Source organism: Tenebrio molitor, unplaced genomic scaffold (genome assembly GCF_963966145.1).
Source record: "Tenebrio molitor unplaced genomic scaffold, icTenMoli1.1 SCAFFOLD_972, whole genome shotgun sequence".
Lineage (NCBI taxonomy): Eukaryota > Metazoa > Arthropoda > Insecta > Coleoptera > Tenebrionidae > Tenebrio > Tenebrio molitor.
The window spans coordinates 755-9,572 of record NW_027184320.1 but is presented as its reverse complement, the minus strand read 5'-3'; the positions used below and the strand labels follow the sequence as shown (position 1 = coordinate 9,572).

General features: G+C 40.1%; 1 non-coding gene across 1 annotated transcript; it reads right to left on the bottom strand.

Annotated features, from left to right (window-relative positions):
* Positions 1-6,574: 6,574 nt before the first annotated feature.
* On the bottom strand, positions 6,575-6,694 carry LOC138141137 (5S ribosomal RNA). The gene has a single exon (XR_011163018.1). It is a non-coding gene; the product is annotated as a 5S ribosomal RNA (ribosomal RNA).
* Positions 6,695-8,818: the final 2,124 nt, after the last annotated feature.

The following is an 8,818-nucleotide window of genomic DNA, read 5'->3' as shown; positions in this document are numbered from 1 at the left end:
CTCTACGGTTTCGGAGGTTAATTTCCTGGCGCTCTTCACCGTTCGAGAAAACCAGAATAAAATACGAAATACAAAATCGGTTCTTTTCAGAACCACAAAATAAAAATAAGAGGAAAAAAAAGAAACATGATGTTCTTTCGAGAAACAACGGACAATTATTACTAACTGACTACCTGATAAATGTACCAAGATCGTAAACACCCCTTGCTTTCCTTTTGGCATTGCAGTCGTAAATGATAATAATACAAAAAGAAAAGATGCATCGGTCATTTTACGAAAAAAAAAAGCTATAGTGGCCCTGAGAAGGGCCGATATTTTGAGTTTTCGCCACGGAGATGGATCGATCGTTCGTTTAAGGTTTCTTCTCGGTTTTTTTGGGTAAAAGTACGGCCTGAATGTTGGGTAAGACACCGCCTTGGGCGATCGTAACTCCGGACAGGAGTTTGTTCAATTCCTCGTCGTTTCTGATGGCCAGCTGCAGATGACGCGGTATAATACGTGTCTTCTTGTTGTCACGGGCAGCGTTTCCTGCCAATTCTAGAACTTCGGCGGCTAAGTACTCCATGACGGCGGCCAAATAGACGGGAGCTCCTGCACCGACGCGTTCCGCGTAATTTCCTTTTCTGAGAAGACGATGTATCCTACCCACCGGAAACTGGAGACCGGCACGGCTCGAACGGGATTTCGCTTTTCCCTTCACTTTACCTCCTTTACCGCGACCTGACATTTTAAGTTCGTTCGTTAGACACCACGAGAAGTAATAAAACTGACGGACGGGACTCGTCGATTGTAAAAGCTGGTAGCTGTGCTTCGAATTTATAGCCTCCGTGATAGGAGAATAGGACGTGACGATTGGTGGGAGCCCGTTTTCAGGTGGGGTTCTGGTGAACACACTACCTATCAGAAAGGTGGTGGTGCAAAGTTAACGCACGCACACGAGTCAGAGCAGTTCGCGAGTTTGTTGAATCGAATTGAATTGAAAAATGCCGCCGAAGACAAGTGGTAAGGCAGCCAAGAAGGCCGGGAAAGCTCAGAAGAACATTTCCAAGAGCGACAAAAAAAAGAAGCGCAGGAGGAAGGAGAGCTATGCCATCTACATCTACAAGGTGTTGAAACAAGTCCATCCCGACACCGGTATCTCTAGTAAGGCTATGAGCATAATGAACAGTTTCGTGAACGACATCTTCGAACGTATCGCCGCTGAAGCTTCCCGTCTGGCACACTACAACAAACGTTCGACGATCACCAGCAGAGAAATTCAAACTGCCGTGCGTCTGTTGTTGCCCGGTGAGTTGGCCAAGCACGCCGTCTCCGAAGGTACCAAAGCCGTCACCAAGTACACCAGTTCGAAATAGATGTTTTTCGTTTTCGACACATTTATAAACGGTTCTTTTCAGAACCACAAAAACTCTCGAACAAAAAAGAAAAAGACGTGAAACAGCGATTTTTAATTAACTTTTATTATGTCATTATTATTATTATTAGGTTTCATGCATTATCGGTATTTTGCACCCATGCCTATCCAACTTGTAGTTATGTGGTTATTGTATTCGAAATAATTTAGTTGATTGAGGTTATGTTATGAATAAATTTCTATTTTGCCAGAATACAACTCTTCGGAAGAAGAAATCAAATAAACAATCGTACATCTGCTGAACAACCTAGTTGATGGTTGATGGATTTGCATTACCCAGCATATAGCCTAAATGTTCATCTTTAGTGAAATTAAAATTACTTAGCTTTTTTAAGAAAGAAAAAATTAGAACGAATTCTCATCGAAAAAACCGCGATTCCTACAAATGATACAGATGGTTTTGTAGTCGCGTATGTTATTGAATACAATGAGCCGACATTTTTCCGACTCTTTGTTTCATCGAAAACGTTGTTGACATTAGCAAGGAACGTTAAGGATTCCCTGAAACAGACAATTTCACTGTTTTGGAATAGCAGTATGTGCAAATGAGAGGACAGAAGACTTTGAAAAAAGGAGTGAACAAAACTGTACTTTAGTACAGAATGTTATGTTTATTTTAATTTCAATTGTTCCTGTTTTAATGAGATTTTTTATGTTCCTAAATCATTTTCTATTTTTTTTTTCATTAGAGAAGAGTTATTGTCGAGTTATTATCTCTACCTAGCATAAAAATTAAAATACTTTGCAACATTACATTATTATACATTGCATATCTGACATAAAATACTTGCAAAAATTACTTAGCTAATTAATATTACGCATGACAACTCACATTATTTACTTTGCAAAACATTATAGAATACATAACAGATAATTGTGACCCTGTGTATTGTTCATTGGAATTAAAATAAAAAAAACGTGATTTCGTCAATCGCCGTTATTTGCGACTTCAGGCAACTGTCGCTAAGAGCTATTTTTGTTTCTCCGTTCAATTTCCCGATAAAATCGTCGACTTAGTTATTAACTAAGTTCTTCAGTTAGGTGGTATCAACAATACCACAATAGCCATGTTGCCGGAGTTTTTTGATAAAAGACTTGCTAGTTGGAATACAGAAAATATTTACCAAACACCTATTCACGATAATAAACCGGGGCACTATTGTGGGTTTTCGGTTGGTTTTATATTATATTAGGTACTCACCCTTCGTAACGTGTCTCCACGAAAAAACGTCACTTTCACACTAACCACCTTTCGTTTTAACTCTCGCGACGATAACTGAAATGTTGACGCGCGCCGGACAGATTCACGGACATACAACCACCCACCCACCCCGCGCCCCGGTTTCCGTCTGGACTGGTTCTGTCGTCCGAGTGAGTGCCAAAAATTAGCGTTCGTCTATTAAATGATTGTCGGATGATGATTATTGACGGACACTTTTATCGCACCCGATCACACTTTAGTTACTACCTACGTTTAGTATCGACGACGCATCGTTTCGATTATTGAAATTCGAATTGAATTTTTTTTTTTTCTAGTTTTCGACGTAGATTCGCGTGACACAAATATTATGAGCCTTTTTGGATCGATTTCGTGTGCATCACGCCATTTCTACGGGCGAACGTGAATGTGTGATGTTGACGTGATGGAAGCAACGTTTAGGCAATCCGCATTACGTATTACTATCAATTATATTTTAAACGAATGAAAACTTCAATTCAGAAGTGTGATAATCCCGATCCATTCAAGTTTTGTTAATTTTAGATTAAAAATGCGTGAGTATTGTACTATTGCTAACGATGCCAAAACATCGCATATTCAATGTAAAAAGAACAAGAGCAACGGGCCATTAAGTTAATTTAAAAATAACTCGTACCGGATAAGTCGAATACGTATCCAGGGAAAATTTATTAATTTTAAAATTGACCGGCGGAAACAGGTTCTCGCCTCCCACCACTTTTGTGTAGCGGCCGCCAAATCAATTTTGTTTTTATATAATTGATTCAAAAAATTGAAATTCACGCATAGTTATCTGTGCCTGAAGTGGGTCATTTTCATTGCATTGTTAGTAAGATCGAAACCATAGAAACCATACAAAACGCATACGACTATTTCTGTTTTTCATTTCACGCACTGTTTTTTATTAGTTACCTAGCAACATGGTCACTGCATTGAAACTTCAGAGTTCCTTCAAAAATTTGAATTTTTAATTTCAATTTTTTGAATCAATGATTTAATATAAAAATAACTATTGTGGAAAACAGCAAAAAATAAAATAATACCACTAATTGGCGGCTGGTCAGGATAGACCTAACGTTCGAAATTTAGAAAAATATTTTTTTTATTTTAATACTGTTACTTTTCTAATGAAGTGCGAAATAAGTTGTGCCCCATAGCTATCTTTTTTATTTTTCACTACGACAATTACAAAGTGTTGATATTCACAACTTTTCGTGAGCACTTCGATAGAAATGAACAAGAACGCAGGAAAATTCCACACCGAATATTAATATTCTGTCTTGGCCCATGTTTACTTTTATCTACCGCAAAACAAAATGTTCGGATTTGTCAGGGGTATTCTGATTTAAAAAAAGAAGAACATTTGACGAATATTTTAAGTCTCAAACGTTTGGAAAATAATGCAACAACAATTCATAGACTACAAAAAAGCCTATGATTCAGTACCACATTCATGGTTAATTAAAATTCTTAAAATTTATAAAATTAATATTAAATTAAATCACCTTCTTTATATGGATGACATAAAACTTAACAATAACTGAAAATCAATCAATATGTCGTGGTCATTACGAAAATTTAGAATATATAACTAAAGAAGGAGAAATCATTAAAAATTTAAATAAAGGAGAATTTTATAAATATTTAGGTATTAATCAATCAAATCAAATTAAATCTATTCTTTTGGTGTTATAAAATGGTCCAAAACTAATTTAAAGAATATAAATATTCAAACTAGAGTTCTCTTTACAAAATTTTGTAAACATCACCCCAAATCTGCTGTTGAAAGATTTAATTTACCACGCGAAAATGGTGGTAGGGGTTTTTCAAATCTAGAAATTCTACAACACAATCAAATTGCTTCACTAAAAAATTATTTTCTCAATAGAGCTCGTGATATGACACTATAGCAAATATAAAACAAAAGTCTTTACATGGGAGATATTTTAAAGAGCTGAGGGTTTTATATTTGCAATACAAGATCTTGCACCGTTTTGGCTCACAGCGAATATAAAAAACGTCATGATATATTCGCAAAAATTATACACATGAATTTAGCAGTTAAATTCAATTTATTAAAGGATACACAACCACATTACATTTATAAACCAGAAAGTTGTTTAGAAAATGACAATTACAAATTATATTTTGATCGCACAGTTTTAACTGACATTCACATTCAGCATAACAGACCAGACATTATTATTTTAAATAAACAACAAAAGCAAGCATATCTTTTAGATATAGCTGTTCCAAATTCACACAATATAACACAGACATATAATACAAAAATTAATAAATATATTATTATAATTTCAGCAACAGGAATAGTACCGCAATCTCTTTTTAAAAATTTAAAAATTTTGGACTTAGAGAACACATAAAACACAAAAAAGTCAAAATGTGGAGGCGAGACGCCGGTAATTATGTTGATAAGCACTGCACTACTGCCGCCGGGTGGAGGTGGGATACGAAAAGAAGATGCTCTCACTGCTCTCACTCACAATAAGTTCGGAAAAACCGAATTTTATTATCGTATTTAATTGACGTCACAGTTACTTTGGCGAAACAGGAGCTCGCTTTTCGAAGGCATGATGAAAAAGACAGACGAATCAATTTGATATATAAAACCTAACAGGAACGGCTGGTCCATGAGGTCATTTGGGTAATGACCCCCTAAAAAATAAAGGTTTTACCCAACACCAGCCGCGACTGCAATGTACACAAGACTATGACTGCTACATATTATGTTATTTCAACCAAATCAGAAGTACAATAATTTTGAAAAGTAAGTGCAATGTATACTTCTAAATCTATCTAAATTTATTAATATGTAATTTTTTTCAAAACTATCGATCTTTCTTTGAAACATTTTCAATTCACAATTCACTGTTGGAAGCGCTGTACTTTTTAGTATAAATACGTATACGAAAAATTAAAATAATAGTTGAATTAACACATCGTTAAATGTTACGAGGAACATAGTTTTTTGGATTACACAGCAAAATCTTGGAATTTCAGTCCGATATTACTCCATTGAGTCTTTGGACTCACAAATAAATACCTCGAAAAGCCGACAAACATCTGTCTAGAACTTTTCTAGTAACCAGAGGGTATCGTAAACGACCCGTGTTTAGACCTCTTTCGTGAAAGTGACCGACCGCCGGCGCCGCTCGATTTCGTCATAAATCTCAGCCGTACCCCCCACGATAATTGACAAGTCTGTCATACAGCCCTACCATTTAAAACCTTTATTCTCTTCGTTTTAAAAATAGTTTCGCATGGTTTTTCTCTCTTCTCGTTTTACAATGGTCCAGTGACTAATAAATGAGTGTTGTGTTATGAGTTTGTTCGAGCTCAAAAAAACGTGGTTCGAAATTGTTTAACGTTTAACGAATGGTAAGTTATTCTAGTTTTTATGTTGGTCTTAACGTGTTAGGGGCCAAGAATACAACATTGTCTGTCCATTATAACATAGAACTGATATGTTGAATTCAGATCTCTAATTATTTAAAAACCAAAAAAATAAAGCAGCAGTCAAAGTGGCATGTACGCGTAACCTAATATATATTTTTTTTACATTAAAAGATCGCCGTCTTCCTCGTCGCACTTACGACATTTGCATATGTTATCTTTGTTAAACTCACGGAAGGAATATAATGAACCGGTCACCCGTCCAAGTGCTGACCGCTGCCCGCGTGGCTTACCTTCGGTGATCGAACGACAACCTTTACCGTTTGACGAGTTTTTATTCTGCAATTGTTTACAATTAATCGACAAAAAAAATTGTTTTCTTAATTATCTAGTACTTAAAGCTATGAATCTACATTATACGGGTCTGTGCATGTTTCCGAATACCTGCACGAAAAACAAATCGGTTCGGTGGTTGCTATGGATTTCAAAAAAAAACAAAAAGTGTTGGGGGGCAACGGCACGCGGTGTTCCCAAGCGGTCACCCATCCAAGTACTGACCGCGCCCGACGTTGCTTAACTTCGGTGATCGGACGAGAACCGGTGCTTTTCAACGTGGTATGGCCGTTGCCGTGGTGTTTAGGTGTGATCGTTGGTGTAAAATATATTGCTTTTAACATTCCGATGCACGAATATGAACATCAAAACGCGATGCGTTTCGTTTCCGTATGCACTTACCCTCTGACGACCGACGTCGGACCGAACTAACGGGAAATCCCACAACAACCACCACGTCACGCTCTAACGACAAGAGAGACTACTAGACGGACTGGCGATCTCCCGCGTCGCACATTTTTCGACCGCCGGCGGCGGTGGAAAATCCAGAATTTCACCCCACCTACCGCGCTGCTTGCTCCGACGACGACGAGATTCCCACATTTGGATCGACCGAAATATGTAAGTAATATCAGGAAGTTCCGATTTTCGAGAGGAGACCTGTGTTTCTATTTACCTATCTATAATAATTATCGTTATAATCATCATATCATTATTATTATTATTAACATTATTATTTATTACCATTATTATTATTATTATTATTATTTATCGTCCCTCGGATTCGGCGATCTTCGAAAATCCAAGTTGGACCGTTAGACATTCGAACGCGGTGTGCGTGGCTGACGAGTTGTTATTTTTGGCGTTTTTTCTTCGATCTTCACCCCGACTTCGGACGACGCAGGTCGGACACGAAATTACGAAGAGAGAAAGACGGAAGAAAGGAAGAAAACCTGAAGATCCGTCGAAGAAAATATCGGAAAACTCGTAGGTGCGGCATCGGTCGGACGATGAAGACCGTCTCCTTTCGGATGATCCTCTCGACGGACTTTCGGCCGTCCCGAAGGGTCCGGACGGCAACGGGACCCGTCGTCGACTCGTCCCGTTTCAACTTCCGCCGAAAACGATCGACCTGAACGTCGGAGAGGCGGTTCGCGGCATCCTGTTGTCGGAATTGCCTCGGTTCGAACACCAGGTCCTTTCTGTGCTTCGACCGTTTCGGAAGCGTTTGGCGACGCGAAGATGTCGTAAAATCGAGAAGGTGGCGCGGTATTCCGGGAAGAGATGGACCAATATTTCGGCGAACGAAATATGGATTCCCGGAATCGACGCGTCTACCCCGCACCGCCGACGTAAACCGTCGGTCCCGAATCGAAACCGTGACGACCCGGATTTAGGGCTGGTGGTTGGAGGGGCGTGTACCTGATTCGAAACCCACCGACGTTCCGAGACGAACTTCGCTATCTCCAGGGAAACTTCGGAAACCGAGTTCGGCCAGCTTGATCACACGGTGGCGATGGTGATCGAGGAAAGAGGACGATGCCATCACGCGGGCAACGATTCCGAGGCCTGCAATTTCTTCGACGGCGGACGCGGTGCGCGTTCAGTCTTCCGTCCGCAGTGGCGACTATTTTATAAAGACTTAGAAAATTTTTTTGTTCAATTCTCGTTCACGAGGTGCTCGAAGTGTACGTGTGTGAGCAAGTGTTTTTTCAATAATTATTATTAACTTTTAACGTTTTAACGTGAAAGATGGCCGACGTCGAAAATCAAACAGCATCATCGGTCACCACCGGTTCCGCTGCCACCCCTCAATCCCACGCGAAGAAAGAGAAAAAAGCGAAAAATCCCAGGGCGAAACCGTCCCATCCTCCGACATCCGAGATGGTAAACAACGCCATCAAGGGACTCAAGGAACGCGGAGGATCGTCTCTTCAGGCCATCAAGAAGTTCGTCGCCGCAAATTACAAAGTCGACGCCGAAAAGGTCGCCCCTTTCATCAAGAAATATCTGAAAGGCGCCGTGGCGTCGGGATCTCTGGTTCAGACGAAAGGTAAGGGCGCGTCGGGTTCGTTCAAGCTCGCCTCGTCCACCTCCGGTGGTGCCAAAGTCGCCTCCGCCTCCGACAAGAGGAAACCCGCTTCGTCCGCCGCATCCAAGACGAAAAAATCATCCGCCAAACGTACCGCCGTCGCGACGACTTCCGACAAGGCTTCCTCGAAGACAGCCAAAAAACAAGCCTCCCCCAAAGCGAAGAAGACTGCTGCCGAAAAGAAGAGCGCCGTCGCTGCCTCCGCCGCCGCAGCGAAAGCCAAGAAATCGGCCGCCTCCTCGGCAGAAAAGAAAACTAGAGCCGCCCCGAAACCCCGATCGCCTTCCAAAGCGAAGAAATCTAACAAGGCTGGTCCGACTAAAAAACC